Source organism: Myodes glareolus, chromosome 5 (genome assembly GCF_982192425.1).
Source record: "Myodes glareolus chromosome 5, mMyoGla1.1, whole genome shotgun sequence".
In the NCBI taxonomy this organism is placed as follows: domain Eukaryota; kingdom Metazoa; phylum Chordata; class Mammalia; order Rodentia; family Cricetidae; genus Myodes; species Myodes glareolus.
The window spans coordinates 59,685,299-59,710,906 of record NC_142030.1 but is presented as its reverse complement, the minus strand read 5'-3'; the positions used below and the strand labels follow the sequence as shown (position 1 = coordinate 59,710,906).

Here is a 25,608-nt window from a genome sequence, read left to right as displayed (position 1 = left end):
TGATAATTTGGGTGTAAACACGATTCTTTTGTGTTTAGGGGGCAATGGCTGCTCACAGCACTCCAGTCTCTTAGTCAAGTGGTGACAGCAGGCACAGAAGGTCTTTGTCATGTGTGTCTCCTTGGGAACAGGGCTGGTTCACCATGAGCCCCAGACAGCACTGCTAGTTGGAGGGGGTAGTTGGTGGGCCAGGGACACCTGGCTGCCCTGGTAGATCTGGAGAAGGCTGTGAAGTCCCAAGCTCACGGCAGATCAGGAAGAACCATGTGGTGCTCAGTGGAAAATGGCGGAAGAAGAAGGTTAAACAAGCCCAGGGAGTAGAAGAGAGGGATAAACGGTGTAGTGTAGCAGAAGTTCCGAAGGAAAAAGATTCCGGGAGACCAATGGACTCTTCCTGAAGATGAACAATCGGGGCTCTTCTGCCCATGCGCCACAGGATGCTCCTCATGTCACCGTCCACTTCAAAGTGGCTCTCCTGGGATGAAGCCCAAGTTCAGAGCTCTTGCTGCTCCTCCAGGATGGGAGTTTGGTTCTCAGCACCTATGTCTGGCAGCTCACAGTTGCCTTTACTTTCATTCCAGGACAATGACACCCTCTTCTGGCCAATGCCTACCCCTCCAGTGTGTGTGTGTGTGTGTGTGTGTGTGCGTGCAGAGTCATTTTTCAACCTCTCTGTGGTTGTACTTCCAAAATGCATTAATAAATATTTCTGAGAAGACAGAGCCTATTCATTTAGCTCAACACTTGTCGAATATCTATAGAACCTCTGGGATCAGTCAATAAAAGAATGTTCATAGTATAAATAAAACATTTTATGGCCTAAAGAATCTTGAAGTCCAGAAGGGATTAATACTTCTAGGTGAGTTATTGTGGGTTAGGTCCTATACTGGATCATTTACTGAAATTATCTCATTTATTCTTGACACAATGCTATAAAGGAGGAATTATTATCTTTACAAGAAAGGGAGTATGGAGAAATCAAATAACTTGCTTAGAGTTATATATGGCAGGTGAGAACTTGTGTTTTAACTCACATTAATCTAATTTTGAAGCTTGCAGTTACTCCCTGTAAACCCTGACTTTAAGGCTCATGGCTTCATAATTATATTTCTGTGGAGAGATCATGGAACTGTGTACATTAAGCTTAAGTCCATGGAGGGGAAAGAGTTCGTTCAGCTTTGAATGAAGTCCGGGAAGGCGACGTGATTTCACGGTAGTTATTAGATTTGGGCTGTGAACGAGGAAGAGGAGCTCCACAGAGAGAGGGTGTAGTAGCTGGAGGTTGTTGTGCGTCAGACAGTCAAAGGGAGGGAGCGAAAGGAAACAGACCTGGAGAGACAAACCAGGATGGGTAAGGGGATTCTGCACGCTGGGGGTGGGGGTGGGTGTGGGGTAAACACTGATCAGATCTGCTCTTCAGAAAGGTAACCCTGGGAGCTGTGCGGAATTTGGTGAGGTTGGGAAGCGCCTGCGCGTTTTCATCTGATCGCTGTACTGGCTCAGTGATGATGAAGCAGATTCAGCATTGAACTGAACTACGTAATGAGACCCTTTCACAAAACAATGACAAAGTTAATCAGCTCATTTCAGAGTTGTGCCATTTTCTTTCAAACTCCCTCTAATTCGGCTTTTGCCTCTTATGGGCCACCTAGATTCCTGGCTTTTGCTTGCTCTTTCTTCCTGCTTTTGCCTTTGTCATTGGGTATTACAGAACCAGCAATTCTTCAGAAATGGAATCAGGTCTCGGGCACTCTTCCTCTACTCAAAACTGACGTGGTCTTCCCTGAGAGCAAATGCTGAAGTTAAAGACGTTTCTGTATGGTTGAATCCCATTGCACACCACATATCACATATGCTGGTCTGTCTAGGCACACTGGCCCCAAGCCTTCAGTCCCATATAGAACCCTCGCATGCCCCTAGGGCTTTGGGTCCAGCCTTTCTGTATCCGAGCACCCTTCCAGCTGAGGGTCACTTGCTGGAAGGTTCATGTGCATTGAGTCTTCCCTTTGTTAGGCTCATCCTTACACCATCTTTGACCCTTCAGTCCTCCTTGTCCCTTCTCTTCCAAAGCCCTGGTCAACTGTATTTTCAGAGAAATTTGCGTAGCTTTTGTATTCATGAATGCTTTACATTTTTGTATGCTATTTTCCCAATTATCGATAATCTTAACTCTTTAGAGAGTTTAAAGCTAGTGAACAATTTTTATATCTATTCTCCCTTTTAGTAGCTTCCCCCCACCCTTCACATCATACTGGGGATTGAATCCAGGGCATTTTATTCCGCCACTTTCTTCCTTTAATATGTAAGGAAGCTGGGTTCAGAGCTAAGTGGTTCATCTATCAATAATCACCAATACCTCGGTGCAAGGCAAATCTATTATGGCCCATTCATAAATAGATTTGTGAAGCAAGCATTGCTTCCTGTGCCTTATGGTGAGAATCATATTGCCTCTTACACCCAGGCCTACCTGACTCCAGAGTCTATTTCTTTCCAGTGTGTTCTCTGTTCAAGTCATTTCTCCATGATGCTTTCCAGACATGGGTCTGGTGAGGGGGAAAGTTAAGAATTTCTTATGCATTTTTTAGTTCAAGTCTTTGCTCACAAAATTCTTGCGAGTGTATGTCCACGTGTGTGCACATGTGTGAAGGCCAGAGGCCAACCTTGGGCAGCTGTCTACCTTGACTTTGGGAAAAAGGTGTCTCACTGACTGATTAGGCTAGGTTGGCTAGCTGGACACTGAGCTCCAGGGAGCCCTCAGTTGCTACCTTCCCAGCACTGGGATTACAAGTCTGTGCTACCACGTTTGACTTTTTAAAAAATATGATTTCTGGGGGCTAGAGAGATGGCTCAGCGGTTAAGAGCATTGCCTGCTCTTCCAAAGGTCCTGAGTTCAATTCCCAGCAACCACATGGTGGCTCACAACCATCTGAAATGAGATCTGATGCCCTCTTCTGGCCTGCAGGCAGATACACAGACAGAATATTGTATACATAATAAAAATAAATAAATAAATAAACAAATAAATATTAAAAAATATGATTTCTGGTGATGCAACTGATCTCCTCATGGAAACATCTTATGGACTACTGATCCGCCTATTCCCCTAGCCCCTTGCATAGTTCTTTACTAGTAAATAGGCTGTGTTTTCTTCATCAGTAGCAAATACAGAGTTGTGTAGGGGTTTTTTGTTTTGTTTGTCTTAGTTACATGTGGGAGGAGACATTTTAAGTAATCCAGTGGATATCTTCTAGGATTTAGTTAGCCAGATTCTCAAGCTATGGTTGTAAATGTTTTCCTTCCCAGGAACACAAGCTCTTTTCAAATGCTATTGTGTCTGTAATTGCAAAATAATTTAGATATTTTAAATAATTTAAATAATTTAGATAATTCTAAGAAGCGGTGAATGGACCCTTCCTTGGTGCCAGTTAGAGGCCTACCAAACAATGTACTTAAAAAATTAGATATCCTGCTGAGTGGTGATGGCGCACACCTTTAATCCCAGAGGCAGAAACATGTGGATCTCTGTGAGTTCGAGGCCAGTCTGGTCTGCAGAGTGAGTAGTTCCAGGACAGGCTCCAAAGCTACAGAGAAACCTGTCTTGAAAAACAAAACAAAACAAAAACAATTAAATATCCTATAAAGAAACAATCTGTAAACTACTAATAGTAAATTTAAAAAAAAAGGGGGGGGGGCTGGAGAGATGGCCCAGTTGTTGAGAGCATTGGCTGCTCTTCCAGAGGCCCCGGGTTCAATTCCCAGGACTCATATGATAGTTCATACCTGTCTATAACTCCAGTTCCAGGAGATCTGATGCCAATGCATATAAAATAAAGTTAAATAAATGTTTGTTTTTTAAATGGATTAGAGAGATGACTCAGCAGTTGAGAGGGACTGGAGAGATGACTCAGCAGTAGAGAATACTTGCTGTGTAACCAAGTTCAGATTCCAGCACCCATTTAACAAGCTGAGCATCCCACATGCCTGTAAACTCAGCTCTGAGAGGGGCAGCGACAGGGGAATCCCTGGGGCTCACAGCCAATGAAACTGGAACCTCAGGTTCACTTTGGTTCAGAAGAGTAGGTGGAGAGTGATAGACCAGTACACATGTATCCCGACCGGCAGGATACGAGCAGGAATACTAGTGGGGAGGAATGAAGGGGCAAGAGACCCAAGAAATGACGGCAAGACAGGATTTCTGATCAAGCAGTCTAGTTTATTATTTCCTCAGAAGCTGTTATATAGCAAACAGGCAAAGGAGGGAAGGAAAAGGTGTCAGGGGGAAGGGAAGGGTGTCAGGAAGCTCAGGTCTGGAATTAAGGTCCGGAGACATCCCCAGCTGATAAGTAAATACTGAGGGTCTGTGATTGTTGACTAACAAAGGAAAATGCTAATAAATTCTGAAGCCTGGTTCCTGCAGGTCTCTGCTGGGAGATAAGACACCAGGTTGATTTCCTAAACCCTGCAGAGGGGATAGAGGTAAATATTTTTCTTAACTTGTGAGCTTAAGATGGCTGTAAACAAAATGTAGATTTCAAAATACAGGTCTTGGGGCTGGAGAGATGGCTCAGCGGTTAAGAGCATTGCCTGCTCTTCCAAAGGTCCTGAGTTCAATTCCCAGCAACCACATGGTGGCTCACAACCATCTGTAATGAGGTCTGGTGCCCTCTTCTGGCCTTCAGGCACACACGGAATATTGTATACATAATAAATAAATAAATATTTTAAAAAAAAATACAGGTCTTTGCTTCTGGCACACATGATCCCTGCCTGGCCTCTATGTGTGCACAGGAACATGCCTACAGACAGGTATATAAGCTCACAGACACATATATCACACTAATTTAAAATTAATTTAAAAATTTTGCATTGCTGCCAGGTGGTGGTGGCACACGCACACCTTTAATTCCAGTACTTGAAAGGCAGAGGCTAGCAGATCTCTGTGAGTTCAAGGCCAACCTGGTCGTATCTACAAAGCAAGTTCCAGGACAACTAAGACTACAAAGAGAAACCTGTCTCAGAAAGAAAGAAAGAAAGAAAGAAAGAAAGAAAGAAAGAAAGAAAGAAGGAAGGAAGGAAGGAAGGAAGGAAGGAAGGAAGGAAAGAAAGAAGGAAAGAAAGGAAGGAAGGAAGACCCAAATAAACAAACAAACAACACCTCCCCAAAACAAAACAACAATTATAACAAAAAGTGAAAAAAATGCATTGGCAAATAAGTTTGAAACAATTTCTGATTCTTATTTCTTCATACCAGTACTAAAGAGCTGCATAAAATGACCAGAGTTCAATTCTCTGAAAAACCGTGTAAGTAAGAAAGTAAACAAAGTATCTAGGTACTAAAGCAGACAGGGCACTTCAGTTCTGCCCACTTCAGAGGGCATCCCGAATTTGTCAGGCTCAGTGAAACCAGAGTCTGAGACCCAAGTCAGAGTCTCCCAAAAGAGGTTTCCCCTTGGCTGCAGTCTGGGGACAGTTGGTGGAGATCTTGGGTAGTTCTAGGGGGTCATTCCACAGGCAGGGGTCTGAAGCCACAACCGTGGGTATTTCCACCGTGGTTGCCTAGTCAACCGTCATTCTACCCTGGTAAATTTTCTTGTCTTTTCACATTGCCCTAAGCAATTCTCCTTTTCATCTGACAGATAAACCCCCTTTCCTCTTAGAAACTGCCTACCTATAGAGATTTCTTTCCGTTCAATGTAAGATTACAATTACACAGGAGATATATATCTTGGATAATGCTTTCCTGTACAGCTACATCTTTCTTTTAAAGGTTCTACTACATCTTATTATTTGGGTTACATGGTCTGTTTAGTTCCATGCTGAAAGGCTTTTATGTTGTAATCAAAAGATGCTATAATTCATTGTTGTAATGAATCTCACGGTATAGTAAACATTTTGTTTAGATTTATTTTATTTTATGCTTATGTACTTGAGTGTATGGGTGTATACCATGTACCTATAGGTGCCCACAGAGACTAGAATGGGGGTGTTTGATCCCCTGGAGCTGGAGTTATAGGTGGTTGTGAGCCTCCCAATGTGGGTGCTGGGAACTGACCCTAGTTCATCTGCAAGAGCTCAACTCTCTCAACTACTGAGTTGTCTTTCTAGCTCCCTATCATGGGACTTTCATCCTGTCCTATTTTTCCCAATAGATGTAGGGTATCAGATATAGCTCTTGGGTTAAAAAGCATACAAATTCTATGCTTTTATAGTTAATTTTGTGAGAGTCATACTCTGACCAACACTGGAGAATACAAATATTTCAATAGAATTTATTTGGCTTATATGTGTTAGGTAAATACATAGTTATGGAGACATTTACATATAAATAGACAATAGACAGACAGAATGCTTGTGCCTCCCCGTTCCAATCATATGTTGAAACTTAACCTTCAACCTGACATCCTTAGAACTGCGCCTCCAGGAGGTACTCAGTGCTTGAGAGTGGAGGTCTTGTCAGTAGATTAACCCCTTGTTAAAGAGACCCCACACAGTTCCTCATCCTTTCTACTATGCAAAGACATAGTAGGATGACCACCCATGAGCCAGGCTGTCACCAGACATCAAAAGGCCAGAGCCTTTCTCTCAGACTTGCTGATTCCCAAACTGGGCAATGAACTTATCAAGTTTATGACTTCCCGGGCTAGTCTGTTACAAGAACTTGGCCTAAAATAGCACCTTTTCCTTATTTTCTCTAGAGAAAGGACTTTCTAGGTTTGTGAAACTACACAAAAACCACCTAAGTCTCAGTTCCTTCTTTGAAAAAAGGATTAAGAAATCTACCGCACCAAGTTGCTTAAAGATTAAATAACAAAGTAAATAAAGGATTTTGCCCAATGTTTGACAGTGCCTGACAGTTGGCAGGAACTGGTCTTTGTGTTCTCTGCAAAGTACACATGGCAGGCAGTGAAGTCCAAGCAAGGAAAACGAGCCCACGACAAACTGCATCTCTTCCGGATGTTGACCACACCTGGCTTGATCACGCTTACCATCCCAGCAGAGTGAGTGTGATCAGCTCCCTATTTTACAGCAACTTGAAGTTCCAAGTTAGCAGTGGATTTGGGAACTGTGAACTTGGTTTCGGGAACAGTCTATCTCCTTGAAACCGACCTATGCAGCAAGCTGTCGCCTCTTGTTTATGTTGGGTTGATATGTTTCCTTCAGGGTCGCCATCTTGTCAAGGCCAGTTTACTTCTTCAAGAAGGCGTTTACAGTGCCTCCCCTGGGTGTGACAGCATATTATAAGCACCACCTGTTGAGGTTCAGCAAAAACATTGTAATTAATAAGAACAGCCAGAGGAAAATAATAAGCATGTTTTCTCTAACAAGTTTCTCATAAAAATTATGGTTATGGATTTTATTTATCTAAGTTAATACAAATTTAATATTGTAGAAAGCCTTAAATCTAAAACAAAGCCTTGCATGAACCTCTAATAACCAAAATTTTGTAGGAGGCCTTCATCGGTGTGCTTTATAATGTTATGGGCCTGCAGGTTTTCAGTAAATATTTAAGAAAGCATTTTATTTATTTATTTATTTATTTATTATGTATACAATATTCTGTCTGTGTGTATGTCTGCAGGCCAGAAGAAGGCACCAGACAGACCTCATTACAGATGGTTGTGAGCCACCATGTGGTTACCGGAAATTGAACTCAGGACCTTTGGAAGTTCAGGCAATGCTCTTAACCACTGAGCCATCTCTCCAGCCCCTTAACAGAGCATTTTAAAAAGAAGTGCAAATCTGTGTTGTCTTCATTTTATTTGAGCCAGCAGGTAAGACTGTAGGAAGAATTCACTTTGAATTTTGAATAGAAAATGACTGCCTAACTCCAAAAGATATGGATAATTTTAAGTACCTACCTTCTTGTAAGGCAGGAGTGATAGACTTAACCTGCCTGATATTTGACAAGTAACTACTGGGGCTGATGGTGTCAGGCAGCAGGATCAAGCTTCTCCTGTGTGGCTGGGACAACCTAGGACAGTCCTCTAGGGCTCCTCTTAGACTGGCCAGACACCCAGCGGCTCCTCTCCAGCCAGATGCTCCAGGTACTTCTGTCTCCCCCACGTATACTCACATTTAAAGACCACACCAAGGAGCTGTTATCACCACCTCCCCTCATCTCAAAGATGAGGAAACCAAGGCAGTGAGAGCTCAGATGGCCATGACCCACCCAGGTAAGTCACAGAACTGTGACCTGACCAAGAATGCTAGGCTCCGTGGGATGCCCAAGAGTGTGCCACCCACACTGGCTGTAACCTAACAGTAGACTTGTGAAAAAATAAACTAACAGCCTTTTAATGTGACCTGCTCAGTAGAGGATTTCTGAGCAGACACTACCAGAGACAGAGTTCCCTGGTCAGAACGCCCTATGTACTTCTGAGGGACAGGAAAATGCTCACGTGTTAGCAGTCTGGAAGGGAGAAAGGGGATATGAAAGAAGAAGGAAATTTAGTTATCCCAAATAATCTCTTATGGGCGGGACAGTTTGGGAATGGCACTGCCTGTCTGTATCTAGATTCTCTGTACTTCCCTGAAGTTTGCCCCAGGAGAAGGAGCTTCTCTGGGACTGACAGAGCTAGAGCCTGCCCGTACCTTAATTCTAGGGACAGTGACTGGCATGGCGCTGAGGTAACAGAGTCAAAACTTCTAAATGCTTGAGGGAAATCCAGTACTCTCGAGATGTTAAATCCAGTACTTCCGAGATGTCCCCTCAGGTGTGGCGCTCACCTGGATGTAGCCCAGGTCTCCTCAACTGAATCATGGTTAGAACTAGACGGCATTGATGGAAGGTGTTCCACCCAGCTGCTTCTACTTCTTAAATCTATTCTCTAGGTTTGTCTCTATGTTTATATTTTGAAAATAACATAAAGATCTTGTTGCCTTATATTAATATATAATAATTATTCAAGTTTTAAAAACTATTGAATTTTTGTTAGCATATTTTAAATATTCATTTTTAATTAAAATATTTTAAATGTTAACTGACATGCATTTACATATATTTATGAGATATAAGACAATATTTTGATATATAAGCATTTTATAGCAAGCTATTTAACCTATAAATCAAGCTATTTTACTTAGTCTTCACCTTACACACGTGTGTTTTATGTGCGTGATGAGAACAATTAAAACCTACACAATTAGCAATTTTAAAGTCAGATATGTTATCATCAATTAGAGTCACCATGATGGACAGTAAATGTCTTACACTTATTCCTCTAATCTAATTAAAATTTATGTTCTTTGACCAACACATTTGTTCCCCCAACAATTCACTTTAGGCAACCTCCATTCTCTTCTGCTTCTGTGAATTAGACTGAAGGATTCTTGTGGCAATAAGATCTTATAGGATTTATCTCCTTATGCCTGGCTTTTTTCACTTAGCATGAAACATTGGGCTTTTGTCTGAAAAGTGAATGTTAGAGGCGTCAATCGCGAAACGTAACAGAAAACAGAGGAAGACTATGCAAACCGCTAGTACTGTAAGGAGGTAGTTACCGTAGGGATACTTCATCTGACGATTCTCAAATTTTACTGTTTTTCCCTCAATCTAGGTCATTTGTTTGGAAGGTTTCTGAGATTAAAAACTCATCATGACTCGAAGTCATTCCATTTTCAACTCGGAACGTTGATGTTGACAGTCTTTCTGTGCACTGTGCCACAGGTCACCTGCCCTCTTCTTCTCAGGCCTGAGTCTGGACCTCTGTTCTCATCCTCCTTGGGGGGTGGTTCTTCATGATTTAGCTTCTCTCTTCCTGGATTGTTCTCCCCCTGTCTGAAGGTTCTGTGCTTTTAGGAAGGCTTATCTCCATGCTACTGTAAGTCATTTGGGAGGAGGGACTGTTATTTTTTTGTATCCCTAACCTGTGTAGTAAACCATAGAAGATGAAATTTCTAAATTTTGAAGTTAATATAAAATGATGAGTTTAACTGTGTTTGTACGTGCATGTTCATGGTGTGTGACTGAATGTATACTTGTATGTGTGGAGCTCAGATAACAACCTAGGGTGTTATCTGTCCACTTTTAAACAAATGTCAAATTTAGTATAATTTGATTTTTTAAAATACAGGGTCTCTTCCTAGCCACAAACTTGGCAAGTAGGTAAGGCTGGCTGTTGAACAAGCCCAGGCTTGGTCCTCCTGTCTGTTTTTCCAGCACTGGGATTACAAGCATGTGATGCCTCACCCAACTTTTTGACCTGGGTGCTGGGGGTTACCCCAGGTCCTCCTGCCTGAGAGGCAAGCATTTTAGCTACTGAACTGTCTCCCTACTTAATAATATCGATAATAGTACACATATTTTTTTTCTTCACTCTGGGTAATATGAACAGATATTCCTGGGAAGAAGCTATGACCACCAAGGCTGATGGACTCTTTAGGATTTTAATGATGGGGAGTGGTTGAAATGTTGCATTTTCTTAGGCTGTCTTTATCTCCCAATAGCCTTCTCATGCCCCCTTCCCTGTGACCTAACACTCTGTGCCTACTAGAGAGATCTTTTGGAATGTACTAACAAATCTCTAGCTCCCACCAACCCCAAAGCTGAAAGTGTCATTAGCATTTGGGGCCTAGAACAGAGGTTTCTCTGGTTTATTGTAGCCTGGTTACCCGATGTTCCCGCCAGTGTATTGGGAAGTGTATTGATTTATGACCTTCTTTGGTCTGTTCCTATAAAAACCTCATGAAACTGCTACCACATCAGAACATGGAATTTTAGGCAATCTGAATCTGTGTTCCCAGGCCATAGTCTCTCTTAGTTGGCTCCAGAATAACTGATTTTAATCCCCTTTGAGGTAAGAGTTGTACTTCTTGCATCAACAGTAAAGGGACGTTGACCCCAGCCGCATTGCGCACATCACTGTGTGCTGAAGTCCCTCTCTGATGGTAGTAATGACTCAGCTTTCCTTTCTGTTCTGTGTTGCCATAGAGATTGTCATGCGTGGGATGAGTGGGGGAGGGAGCAGAAAGATAGGACAATCTCTTTATCTTAATATTATTACTATTACTATTATTTGAGGTAGAGTTTTGTTAAAAATTCCTGACTGGCAGCCAGTGAGTGGTGAACACACCTCTTTTATTTTGGTTTTTTGAGACAAGGTTTTTCTGTAGCTTTGAGGTCTGTCCTGGAACTATCTATTATAGACTAAGCTGGCCTTGAACTCGCAGAGATCCTTCTGCCTCTGCCTCCTGAGTGCTGGGATTAAAGGCATATGCCACCACCGCCCAGCATCCAGTTCTGTATTCTGGCCCTAAGAACTCAAGTCCTCGTGCTTGCAAGGAAAGAGCTTTACCCATGAGCCATCTCACCAGGGCCTGGCTCCAGTAATTTTTTTTTTCTTTCTCTCTCTCTTTCTCTTTCTCTCTCGCTCCATTCATCCATCCATCTATCTAGATAAATTTCTACCTTCTTTCGTTTGTCAACTTGACAAAAATTAGAATCACCTGGGAAGAGGGAGTGCAATTGAGGAATAGCCTCCAGTGGGCATGTCTGTGGGGTATTTTCTTCATCTGTGGTTGATGTGGGAGGGTCAGTCCACTGTGCGTGACACCTCCTTTGAGTCCTCAGTTAGCCATGGAAAACAGGCCAGGAAGCAGCTCTCCTCTAGTTCCTGTTTGTGGGCTCTTGCCTGAGTTTCTACCCTGCCTTCCCTCAACCCTGGACTGTCACTGCCGGCTGAAATAACCCTTTCCTCCCCAAGCTGCTTTAGGTCAGTGCTTTATCCCAGCAATAGGAAGGCAAAGTAGGACAGCCAAGGGCATTTCCTGAGCTCCACTTGCAAAACTCTCTCTAATCTTGAAGCTCTGAAGAGTCCACGCCAAACTGCTTCTTCAATTAATATTCTTCTAGGCGTATCCTTCAAGGTCTGATTCTGATTAAAAATTCTGGGCAGGAATTCTGTGTATGTGACCTTGAATTGTCCCCAGTGCACCCCAGTGGGAGGCACAGCCAGCACCACACACCACCTTTCTCCATTTCCCTTCCTCCTGCTTTTAGGACAGAAGCAGTTTGTGGGGTGACCGCCAATGGTTTTCCACCGCTGCTGGTTCCTTCTATGCTGAACTTTCTTATTTGAAGTTACCCATCGTGAAATATTTTATTTATGAAAATTTTCTGGGTCAGAGATGGAGCTCAGTTGGTAGAATGTCTTTCTAGTATGCAAAAGCCCTGAATTTGATATCTAGCATTAAAAATACATATATGAAAGAAAAGAGCGGACTACAGGGCCATGTTCCTGTGATCCAAGCACTTTGGAGGTATGGATAGGTAGCAAGTTGAAGGTCAGACTGGGCTACATGTCTCATTTTTAAAAATTTGATAGTTCTAATATTTGCAGTTGTTAGATGTCTAAAAGTGTTGTTGTCATTAGTGTCTTTCCTTCTTGTTTGCTGGATCATTATCTTTGATTCACAACTTGAGTTTAATGATCTGAGGGTCCTGTGGTTCAGCCTCGGTAAAGGCTTTTTCCAAAAAGGGTTTGCCTTTGAGTTTTTCAAATGGATGTCTAGCCTTCTGTGTAGCTTTGGATGTAGACCTTCCATGTAGCTTCCCCGCCTCCCTGTTGTCTAAGATGCCTCAGAAAGACAATTAACATCTGACTCCCCCTTCTGTTGGGCAATAGAACTTGTAAGGATAATGGGGGAGTTGGTGGTAGTGGCCCATGCCTACAATCCCAGTATGCATGAGGCTAAGGCAGGAGTGTCATGAGTTCAAAGTTACCTTGAAGGTTATTTAGGAAGACTCCTCCCCCCCTTTTTTTAGATTTTTTTAAATTTTATTTTTATTTATTATGTATACAATATTCTGTCTGCATGTATGCCTGCAGGCCGGAAGAGGGCACCAGACCTCATTACAGATGGTTGTGAGCCACCATGTGGTTGCTGGGAATTGTACTCAGGACCTTTGGAAGAGCAGACAATGCTCTTAACTACTGAGCCATTTCTCCAGCCCAAGAAAGACTCTTAAGAAAAAAAGAAAAAGAAAGAAAAGGGCTGGGGTGCTGGCAGGATGGACCAGCAGGTGAAGGCACTTACCACCAAGTCAGATGACCTTTGTTTGGCCTTGGAACCCACATGGTGGAACTGAAGCCTGCTATCTGTCCTCTGACCAACACACAAGTGCCCCAGCACAAGTGTACCCACCTCAAACAAATAACTGCAGTTAAAAGAAAAAAGAAGCAAGAGCCTTCGGGATGTTATTACCCCAATAATATCACAGGGAGGCCAAAGTGAAGAAATAAAAGCTAGTCACAAGATTTGGGGTCTGACTTTTTAAAGTTAGACCAAATAAATTATAAATTGATACCCCCCCCCCCCCACCGCCAGATTCACAAGGTTTTAAAAAGGATTGTTATCAGCTTACCCTGGAAGGCCCAGACCCAGCACAAATGAAATGGGACTTTTGGACTCCTTGAATGAGCTGGCTGAGGAAATTACTCAGTGGCAGAGCCAAGGTCCCTGGGGGCAGTGCCAAGAGTTCCAAGACAAGCAGCAGACCAAGAGCCTTAATGGACACTGGGCAGTCTATGCCCCTCTATGTTCTGGGAAGATGTCTGGACCTGTGACTGCTAGGCACCTCTTGCTCCCTTCCTTTATGAACAGGGGTGTCCAGCATAGCTATGTCAAGCTATTGTACAATTGGATGTGTGTGTTCAGTAACTTCAGCCCACTGTTTAGAGGAAGGGAATTTAAATTTCTGTATCTGAGGTGCTTGTCTTAAAGAAAGTCCTGATGCCGTGATAGAGTAAGATTTGGTAGTCTAGAGGCATGCATTTAGCAGGAGAGATAAACCATTGACTAAACAACTGTACTTTCCTGTTATAGCCACGGCAATGTGATGTTGACTCTGTCTTTGAGGGACAGAGTCCATACCCCTCTCCTTGGAACCAAGTACATGTGGAATTACAGCAGAAATGAAGTTCTACTGAAAACTAAGGTAGCAACATATCCTCCTAGTTCCCCTGAGATTCTGGTTCTTAACACGTAGGCTCGTCTCTTTGCAGTCTGCACAGCTATATAGAGAGGCGATGGACTTCCATGGACTTCCATGGACTACCCTGACTGAGGTCCTCTTAGTCAACAGTCCCTATGGACCCCCACTCTGAGTAGTGTTCCTTCGCAAGATCCCACTCTCCTACCACCAATAATCCCGTCAAAGTCAGCTGGGAGCATTGGATCCCCTGGAACTGGGGTTACACATGGTTGTGAGAAACCCAGGTACTCTGTAAGAACAGCAAAAACAAGTACTCTTAACCACTGAACCACCTCTCTAGCCCTACTAGGCTAGCCTCAAACTCCAATGGAGCCAAGCTGAGGGTGACCTTGAACTTTTGATCTACTTTTATCTCACTGGCACTAAGGATACAAGGGTGAGCCACCATAGTTAGCTACAGAAGCTGTTTATGAAAGTCAATGTGGAACACTTTGATTTTGAGTAAACCAGAAGCAAGGACGAGGTGTTTAGAGATGAGGCCGAGGGCTACTAGCGCCCAAAGGTAAACTTAGGCTGGAAACGTAGCGCTCTAATGGAATGTGTCTCCGCTGAACCATACTCAGTGGGGATACGGCACACAAGGACAAATGAGAGAAGGAATGAAGAACACCACTGTCAACACTTCTGTCTTTCCCCTGAACCATAGGCTGCTTTTCTTCATGTTCTCCTTGTCAAGTTCTTTAGAAAGAAAATAACTTTCCTAGGCAATTACTATTGTACCTTGTTGAACAAACCTTTTACATAGAGTCACGTGGCAGATTACTAGCTAACCTAGGGGACTGGAACACTTTGGGGGATGGGATCATACTCCACCCTTTAATTTCATAAATTCAATCCCCAACTCCCACTTCTTTATGATATGACACACATCTGCAGATCCAGCCTTTACAGAGCTGATGACATTAAAATGAGGAAGGCAGCCCCTCATCTGTTCCAATGGTCTCCAGGAGAAAAGGAAAGTGGATGGAGAAGGTGACTCTCTGCAAGCCACACAGAGAGGCCTCCAAGGAAACCAAACTTGCTGGCAGTTTTAGCTTGAACTTCGAACCTCCAGTACAGTAAGAAATAAATTTCTGTTATTTAACCCAACCTGCCTGTGGTATTTTATTATGCCACCCCTGGGTGAATGCCTGTAAGGACCCAGTGCACTGTTCATTTGGGGTTGTGTCCAGTTTAACGTCTCTTTAAAGGGGTCCTTTTGATGAAGCAGGAACACCCAGATATCGTCTTCAAACTTTTACATTATTCATAGGGGGAAAAAAGGCTAACAGGAGTTAAAACTAACAGGAAACCGGGTAGAAATTAGGCGACAGGTTACGTGAGATAGAACATGATATGGCACAGTGTCTGCCCTGTTTCCCACCTGGAGGAGAGGGATGCGCTCTATGGGAACCGCAGGATGCACTGTGCACCTTTCGAATGGAATGGGGTTTAAAGGCAGAAGACAACTCTGGATGCGGAAGATGGGTGTGAACAAAAGCCAAGAGGTAGAGTTAGGGAGACACACGAAGGGTCAGTGTAGCAATGAGCTGAGCAGAAGAGTCCACTGGAGACAGGATTCTGAGTGACCTTGAGAATCAGGCCATGGATAAGCGTTTGGTTAGGTTTTAGATTCAGAATAGATGAATCTGTCAAAGTAGACCAAGATGGGTACCAAGTTTCAGAAATTTCTGGAGTATTTCCAATAAAAGGGTCCTTGGAGTTCCTCTAACTTTACCTCTGACATCACAGCCAAGAAAGTGGTTGTAAGCAAGCACCTGCCCACCATTAGGCTCAGGCAGGCACCAGTAAGCGGAAACAGATGCCTCTGAGCCCAGTTTTTGCATCTATGGCTGAAGGAAGTAGATAAATCTCGAAGTAGAGCCTTTCAAGCTTTAGATTCGGGGGCAATTCACACGCCACATCTCTCCTTCTAAGGGCGTTTCCAATGCACTCACTATAGCCCAGACTGGCCTTCAGTTTGCTCTGTAAGAGGATGGCCTAAAACTTCTAATCCATTTGCCCCGACCTTCAAAATGCTGAGATTCTATGTACCATGTCTACTGTATGACCTGCTGAAGTTTGTGTAACTGTTCAAGACTTTGTGTAAGCTAGGCAAGCACTGTGGCTACCCAGTGACATCCCCACTATGGTCATCTGTGTTTTAACAAGCACCCCATACGATATTTATATTCATTGATGTTGAAGACCATTGTCCCAAAACAAGTCCTGGATTGCTTAAACTCTCTCTTACAACTGTCTTTCCCTTTGGCTCCCTAACCTCCTCATCTTCAGTCTTTAGCCCAGGGCAGAGAGGGCTGCCCTAGTTCAAGTCTAGCAAGCTTTCTGCTTTGTCCTATCTGGTCCTCTTCACCTTTTCAATGACAGGGCATTTTCCCATTGTCTTCTCTTCCCTTTTCTTGGGTCCTTTTATGCCTTGTCTCCTCTTTCTTAGTCCTCTGCTTTCTATTTTTGAAAGAAAAGCTCTCTAATGGCCGGCTCTCCTTCCTGTCCCATGCTGCCCATTCCATGATGCAGTGACTTGGATGGGGACCCAGTCACAGAAAGAGAAGTGAGTTGAGCTCAAGGGTTTGGAGAGCAGAGCTCTGATCCAGGGACAGCTCAGAAAGCTCAGTGCACAGCTGGGGATCTCTGAGACTGGAAGCTGTACCCAGAGAATAAAAGATGCTGCAAGACAGCGATAGGGTCACAGTGGGAGGGGGTGGGAGGAGGGAGGGTTCAGATTCATCATACAGGGAATTCCATGAGGAAGTAAAGACAGGCGCCCTCTGTGAATGGCTGGGCAGGGCTGGGCAGGGCTCACAACCCTGTGTGCACCTGTTCTCTGTGATCTGTGTGTGGGTGAACTAATGATCAGTTAAGTTCCGAGGTGTGAGCTGCTGCATGGGCGCCTCCCTAGACGCGTCCCCCCCCCCTACTTTGTAAGCCTCCATCTGCTAGGATACAGACTGACAAAGAAAGCAGTCAATTCTTCTGAATCCTCCAGAAGAAAATCCTCTAGTGGCTTTCCCCAGACCTCCCTTACAAAAAGAGTTGCAGAAGTCGGAATCCCCACTGAGAAAGCCCAGGACAAAATGCAACATCAACTGAGAAGAAAGATGATTTTGCTTGTGCAGTATAATCTAACCAATGTTTACACATGAAGGCTTGGTGCTTATGTGTGTACCCAGGTTCCGTCACACGTAAGCATGCTGTGCGCTTATACTCTGGCTTACCTACTGGAAAACAACCTTGTACTGGCTGTATGCCTCCACTTCCCATCACTTCCCACAAGGCACTAGATTTGGTCTTTTGAGACCTCTTGCAAGGAAGTCTTTGTGTCCGAACCCTTCAGAGGAAAACCAGGGGTAAGAGAGCACAGGGGTCATCCTTACTGAATGCAGGCAGGGTTGTCAGAAGTCCCAGGAGACGTGACTGCTCTTGAAGGCTTGGTTTGGCACGTTTCTGTACCTGCTCTAGGGACAGGTTCATAAACATCCTCCAGGAAGGAGGTACAAGAGGGTCTTCGCACAGCAGCCCCCCTCTCTCAGTTACTTCCTGAGTCATGTTGAGCTTCAGGAACTGCTAGGGCCCAAACTCAAGATTATTATCTGTGCTCGACAGAGTCAGGTATCTGGTTTATCTTCTTACTTCCTCCATATTCCAAGTTTTCCCCAGATAATCCCCACCCACCAACTCCTCACCCAGAAGTTTGTATACCTTAAGGTGGGGGGGGGTGGATAGCCCCAGGGGGAGCAGGGCCTGTCCTGTAATTGCTGCCCTGAAGGTGGGGGCAATTGCATGATATTTCCTACAGATACTGACACTAAATTTGCATGTGAATTTCCTGGTCTTTGGCAAGCTGTCTTCTATAAGGACGACTGAGGCCTCAACATTCCTGTGTTGCCAGATTGGCTGGACCCACCCACTTCCTTTTCCTCCTTTCTCCACCTCTGTGCTGCAGCGCCCAACACACCTGGCCTGTGCCTTGCATTCCTCTTCCTGCTTCCCTTTGTTTCTGCTTTCTTATTCGTTGGAACCATTCTTGTTCACGCCCCTTCTTTTAATCTCCCAAACAAGTATAGTTCAAAATAGTCTCAATTCTCCTCATCTGTCTCTGCTATCTGCTCTCTGTCGGTCCTCTAAGCTTCTGTAGTCCTGTGCACGTCCCTGCTTCTGTTATGTTGTTCTGTTGAGTCATCATTAGGTATTTACGCCTCTGCCTCCCAGGGGCTGGCCTAGGAACTCCATGCATCTTTTACTGCTGTCTCCAGGGCCTGCCTGTAGGCTTTAGCACAGTGAACTCTCAGGAGTAACTGCATTTTATCCTGATCGAGTTTCTAGCCCTCTCACTGCTCCACAATGTAAGCAACTAGGAAGGAGACTTCTGGGTAAATTAGTCTACATTGTCATCTGCCTGTAAAACCAAGCAGAGACAGAAATTCTCCCAAGTTACAGACTTCTAGTGTAAATTAGGCTTTACTCTGGATCCAACTTCATTGTGTTTATTATTCCATCCATCCATCCATCCATCCATCTCTTTTCCTGTGCTTCTCCTGTTTACTCATCTTAAAGTAACACCCCTCTGTTAATATTAATCAAAATACTATTTATTCCTTAATTGCCTTAATAATAATAACGACAAATTATTTATCTGATTGGTTGCTGCCTGCTCTGCTTACACCCCAGCCAATCATAACGCAGACCCTCTTGGGGATAGAGATGGTATCTGATGCTTTTGCTTTAGTACTTTTAGTGCCGGTCTAGCATGTGGGATGAAGAAATGAAAGCCCAAACATTCATTTTATGACCACATGTTAGACCCCAAGCTAGGGACAGCCGGTAGAGCAGACACCAGAAGAGGCTTTTGTTTTCAATAGCAAAACCCCGCCTCCTCCACCTGGGTGAAAGGGGAGGGCACTTGTAAGTACAAAACAGAGTGACAAACACTGGGGTTTGGGAAGGAGGAGGAGAAGGAGGAGAACCAATCTATTTAGTTGGGAGCTTCACCCCAGGCCCTTGGCATCCAGTTTTGAAATGCTGGGCTTGAAAACTCCATTCCAAGCTCTCTCCCCTGGGAGTTGCCTCAGTTCAAACTCCACCTCTGAGAAAGCCCACCAAACGGTGACTCCCTCCCCAGGGAAGGTCAAGACCAATCCCACGGGCTATTTCAACTGCTCCCCAGAGAATAAACTTGTGGTCTCCCCTTTTCCCTCTCTGGTGGTCATTTCAGTTTTCCTCTGCCCCACCCCCCAACCCAATGGTTTTCGGAGCCCTGGCACCCATTAAACCTGGGCAGCTTTTAAATTTGGTCTGATTGGGATTATTTGCGTCGGTGGAGAGGTTTGTTGACCAGAAAATACTTAACACAATCCAGACTGAGAAGGAGGTTGTTATTCCTTTGGTCTCTGGGCCTTTTAAGGGGCAAGCCACGCCCACTCCTGGCGACCCCTGACCTCTCCCCGCCATCTTGGAACACACATTCTTTTTTTTTTTTTAAATATTTATTTGTTTATTTATTATGTATACAATATTCTTTCTGTGTGTATGTCTGCAGGCCAGAAGAGGGCACCAGACCTCATTACAGATGGTTGTGAGCCACCATGTGGTTGCTGGGAATTGAACTCAGGACCTTTGGAAGAGCAGGTAATGCTCTTAACCTCTGAGCCATCTCTCCAGCCCTTGGAACACACATTCTTACTGCTCTTTTTTGGGTGCTGAGCCCATCTCCCCATCTCTCTTTCTCTCTGTCTTTGTCTCTCTTTCTTTCTCTCCCTCTCCTTCTCCCTTTCTCTCTCTGCCCCCTCACTTTCTCCTCCATAACCCCCTGAACAAATATTTCAATCTCACTCTACATGACTATCCAGTCTGTCTCCTGCCCGCCTGCCATGTGTCTGCCTGCCCACAGCCAGCCTCTCTTCCGAGATGCGCTCCCGCTGTGAGCTCGCCATCTGCTCACATGGCCCCCCGGGGATCTTGCAGGGACCCACAGCCGTCTCTGCTCACATGCCCCCTCAGTCATCTCTGCCTTGGGACTAGAGTCTGCTGCCTGCCTACAGCTGCCACCTGGGGCACTGTAGCCTTTTTTAAAGAATATTAGAGGTGGCACCCGAAAGTTCCAGGTTTGGGCTGAATCTTGAAGACGTTTGCCAGGCAAATGAGATGAGAAGGGCATTGGAGTGAGATGCCTCAACACCATGCTCACAAGCTCAAAGGGGAGATGAGAGGAAGCATGGCCATATGAGAGCCCACACTTAAGGGAGGTCCACGGAGGAGGTGGCCTCTGAAGAGGAGGCTGGCTGTCCCTGTGAGGGTGACGGCTGTGGGCCAACATAAAGACCTCAGGGTGTAGCCTTGGTTGAAGAAAGTGAAGTGCTGTCTGTCCTATGACTCCTATTCCTGGCTCATGGTGTCCCTTTCTCCCCCTCATTGTTGTGGACTGAGCAGAGGAGACAAAGGCTTGGGGTGTCCTTCCAGTGGCCCAGAAGCATTTGTGACAGGGAACACTGGGTTCTCCCTGTAGGGTGATGTCATAGGGAACACTGGGCTCTCTCTGTAGGTTGTACCATGTCTACAGAACACTGGGCTCTCCCTGTTGGGTGTACCATGTCTATGGAACACTGGACTCTCCCTGTAGGTTGTACCATGTCTATGGAACACTGGGCTCTCCCTGTAGGGTATACTATACTAAGCAAACCCCTAAGGGGAGACCTGTGGCCTCTCAAGAACTTCCTGAGTCAGGGGTCAGCTAAGGGGTGGGGAAAAAAGCAGAGAAGAATATAAACTTGATTTCTGAAAGAAGAAGAATAACGCTTAGGGCAATGTCTTTGAGACTCTTGGTGCCTTGGGAAGTTTAGAAAACTAAGGAGGAAGAGTGATGGCCAGACAATAGTTCCCACTTTCCTTCCCTCCTTCCCTCCTCCCCCACTTATTGTTTCCTGCAGCTAATGCTGACATACTCTATTCTATCATGATGTACTCTAACCACTAGGAATTTGTCAGTGACCAGTCAAGCTTACATTCTCTCTCTCTCTCTCTCTCTCTCTCTCTCTCTCTCTCTGTGTGTGTGTGTGTGTATGGGGGCAGAGTAGTGGGTAATGAATAGAGAAGAACAGAAAGACAACAATATAAATGGGTAATATCAAGTGAAAAAAAAGCTGTTAATATTTAAAAGGTGAGGGTATAGGGTACGGGCCGCAGTGGGAGAAGGGGCAGGAATGAGGTCACTTGAAGAGGTAACATATGAACAGAACACCTAAACACCTGATCTTTTTTCTCCCTTTCAATTCCTTGTCACCTTTGGACTTACTCTCTATTTATTTGGTAGTATGATTGTGTAGGACAAGGATTTCACAAAACATAGCAGTACCAAGTTATAATTGAGCTTTCGTGACCCCCAAATAGGTTGTTTCACTTGTGTTTCCCTTATGAGAGCAGGCATAATTATGTTGTTTTAAGGGGAAGAAACCAGGAGCTTAGAATTTCTTGAAACTGAAAGCAAAAGAAGAAGTTGGTCTTATCTAAATCTAACTAAAGTCAAGATTCTTCTGGGCAGTGTTGGGGCCCCAGGCCTTTCCCAGAGACTGTTTGGGGCAAAAGGACAATAGAGAATGAGGCCTCCTGGCTTTATTTAAAGGGGAGGGCTAGGACCTGGGAGTCTGAGTCAAGGTCATCTCTTGGTGTAGAAGTAGAGTGGGAGGAGGGGGAGTTCTAGCAAGGGAGTTTAAGGAGACAGGCTCTTTCAACAGTCTTCTGGGATTACAGTGGTGCACCACCACACCCAACTCATTCATGTGTGCGTGTTTGTGTATGTATGTGTGTGTATGTGTGTGCATACTGCAACACAGAGAATTAAACACAGTCTTCTCCTGTGTAGATGATCCTTTGGGAGGACCCAAATACCCTACTAGAGGGTAAAGAGCAGGTAAGAATTATCCAAGTGATGGCCTCTGTTTCTAGAGGTTTGGAAGAAGCAGATGCAGAGCGACCAATGTGGACCAAGTCTGGAAACTAGATAGAACCTCAGGTGTCCCAGGAAGGGCCACTGGCCACAGATGTCTCTGATAATAGAGTAAGGAAAGCTACCATAGGCCTGCTTCACTCCAGATCATCTATACCTCAGAAATACCCGCAAACCTTGATGCTACTTAAAGACTAGGGATATGGAAAGGACCACATTTAAATACGACAGCTGTTTTTATCTCAGTTGACTAGATCAGGTTTTCTGCCAACAAGAACAAAATTGGTGCCTGAAATAGAGTGAGCTTAGAGATGAGTAAAAGAGCTCACATTTTTAGTTCTGCACATGTGAATCATGGAGTCTGCAAATGAAGCGTTTTCGCCCCCTGTGCTACTGTCGAGGAGATGAAGAGATGCAGAGTCCTCTGGGAGAGAGTCCAGCTGAAAATCCATTATCAGCTCTTGTGTCCTGTGAACCCAGAAGATGTGGTCAGTGCTCCTGCAAAGAAAGGTTCTTTAGCTGGGGGATAGAGATGTAGTTCAGGGCTAGAGAGCTTGCCTAATATGCATTAGACTGTGGCTTTCATCTCCTGTATGGACATATGCAGACACACACACAGCTATATACATATATAGATACACACATACACATATACAGATGCATACACAGATACATACACACTCACAGAAACACACAGACACACAGAAAGACAGACAGACAGACAGACAGACACACACACACACTCCTTTAGCTGGCCATGGTAGAGCATGCCTGTAATCCCAGTACTCAGGAAGTGGAAGCTGGAAGATTGCTAGCAGTTCCAAATCAGCAGGGTCTACATAACAAGCGCCTGGCCAGCTTGGGCCTTGTAGTGAAACGCTGTCAAAACAAAACAATGGAGCAAAAATAAGACTGAACCAAAAAAAAACCCTTGTGGTTCGGAGGCCAAGGCTGGAAGGCTGTTCTCCTAAATGCTTTTCTGCAAATATCCCAGTCACCAGTGACAACCCATCTAACCGGGCAGTCTTTCCTTTGCCATCCCACACTCTTGTGCTGTTTCCCGACACTGTCCGTGAAAACCCCTAATCTGCTGGGAATCTTCAAGCCTCGGGCTTTGGAATTAGGCTTCAAAGATCTTTCAGGGTTAGAAAACTGTGGCCTGAGAGGCCAGGTGGGGTGGAAAGGAAGAGAACGTAGAATCTGTGGGACTGGCCCTCTCCTGTTCGCTGGCTCCCTTTTCTTGGCTCACGTGGAAAGTGGACATCACATTTACCTCTACCAAGGCAGCAGAAAAATGCAATGAGCAGAGCAGTATTTGTCAATATTGCCAAAACCAAATTCTGCAGACCAGGTACCTTCAATGGCGAAAATTCATTTCCCCACAGTTCAAGAGGCCAGAGAGCCATGAATTATCAGCCAACAGGTTTGGTGCCTTCTGAGGCTTCTCCCTTTCATTTAGCTTGCAAAGGTCTGCCTTCTCACGATGTGTGGACATGATCACTCTTTGGACTGTCTTGTCTTGTTCCTTATAAAGACACCAAAAATATTAGATAGAACCAATCCATAAGACCTGAATTCATCTTAATTGCCTGTTTAAAGGCTCCATATCTAATTAGACCTGCATTCTCAAGTCCTGGATACTAGGATTTCAACACACACATTCGGAGGGACAAATAGTCCAGAAAATAGTTCAGTCCATAAGACCAATGTGAATTCTTTTCACCATTTTCTTAGTCTGTAGTATGACCCTTAAGCTATTAGTGATGTTTATTCTAGACAGAGAATGACTGAGGTGGGGGGATGAAGAGGGTACAGTGAACAGAGACTTCATAGAAGTGGCAATGCAATCTTGTTATCATTTTCTAGATGTTTGAACATGGAGCCAGCTATCAATTTCCAATGAACTTCTGACAATAACCAGCTAACATAATAGCTATCAAAATTACAATAAATTAGTAGACTCAAAGCGCCCAGTAGATGGCTTGACTTCCATTAGGGGCGCCATAATTGGTTTCAGAATTGGACAGAGAGACTTTTAGGATGTGCACAGTGCTGAACACATGTGAGCTATTAGGTTCCCAGCTCTCCCTGATCTCCAAGGCTGACTTTGTGAAACGGAAGTGCCTACCTGTTATAAAAGACCCAGATTTGTTTGTTCCTTTCACATGGTTGACTCTGTGACTAGTTCTCCAGGCTTTGAAGTTCCCTTCAGATAGTGTCGGCAGAAGAAGCTTCTAGGTACAGCTGGTGTTCTTCAGATTTCCCAGGAAGAAACTAGAGTGAGGGGTTCTTGCTGTTTCACCCCCAGGAACCGTGTGGAAATCCATGAGAGAGTTGTAGAGCCCTCATATTCTTCTCTCTGGTTTCCTCCTAAATTGACAGAGAGACTCCTCTATCTCTCTGACTTATGCTTCCCAGAACCAATATATTGTGGAAGTCTCCACAGCTCTTGAAGGCAGAGCCAGATGTGCACTCCCACAGACTGATAGTGTCTGTCTTCATGTCTGACACATGGACAGTACAGATGCATGCCATCATGTCTGAGAAATGCTTAGCTATTCTAGTATTCGCTAAATGGATACTGGATTGACCCTGTTTCTGGTGGAGCTGCCTCTCATAAGAGTCAATTCTTAGATAGTCATACTTTCCAGAACTTTCTCCTGTCTCCATAGAGACACTGTCTTGGGGGAGACTTACCTCAGCTTCCAGAATCCCATGGGAATGAGAGAAGTCCCATGGAAGGAGCACAGGAGCAAACAGACAGAAATTGGTGTGCTTGAGAAAGGGACCAGGAACAGAAGTTGTCCTCATTTGTTTGGCGATCTCATTTCTTACATAGTTGGTTTTGCTTTCTATTTTTGCTTTTTTTGTCCCTTGAGGCCTTATCTATCCAAATGTTCTTGTTGCTGAAGCCTCCAAATGTGAATCAGATGGTTGCTTTGGGTTCACGGGGGATTTCATGTCCTCTGTTGTTAAGATCCCGCTGCAGCTAATAAAGCCCAGAATCATTGTATGTAGACACACTGGCCCAGAAATTCCCTGAGGGAAGACATTCGAAGGCTATGATTGACAGCCTTATTATGGAGGATCACCCCTATAATCAGCAGGGATCTATTTCAATTACCAGTGCTATTAGGGATGTCCAGTGATGTCAGAAGATGACCATTTCATTAGATACTCCCTTTCAAAGGAAAATTTACTTTTTGTGTGGTATCCTAAACAAACTGCTTTTATTTTTAGAAACCCTCATTTGGTTATAATGAGTCTCCTTTAGTAGTCATTACTAATTTAACCTTTCATCTTAAGTAAAGATCATTTGATTCTGGTATTTACCAGCATAGGGGAAGACATTTTCCCTCCAGAATGTTATAGTTTAATGAAAGTGGTGTTTATATGCCAATATAACATATCTAGGAAAATTAATGGTGCTCAATATTATTTCCTGAGATATGTGGAATATCCAGATAATCTAATGTGGAAACTATGTTGGTACCTTGGAAAGCAAGGGACCTTTCATTGATGTGCTGATAACTAGTATTGACGGCTCACAGGAGGACATATGGCAGTCTCTTTCCGATGATGGGGAACATTAGCCTCCCTTTGGTTTTGGTTTGTCTATTTCTCATAGCTACCTATGATGTGAAGTGGATTGATATTCCAATTATGTTGATGAGGA

The 25,608-nt window shown here is 44.2% G+C and overlaps 1 long non-coding RNA gene across 1 annotated transcript; it reads left to right on the top strand.

Moving 5' to 3' along the window:
* Positions 1-6,870: 6,870 nt before the first annotated feature.
* Positions 6,871-9,882, top strand: LOC148122092 (uncharacterized). Its single transcript, XR_015737803.1, has 3 exons — positions 6,871-6,998; positions 7,580-7,772; positions 9,558-9,882. It is a non-coding gene; the product is annotated as an uncharacterized LOC148122092 (long non-coding RNA).
* The last annotated feature ends 15,726 nt before the right edge of the window (positions 9,883-25,608 follow it).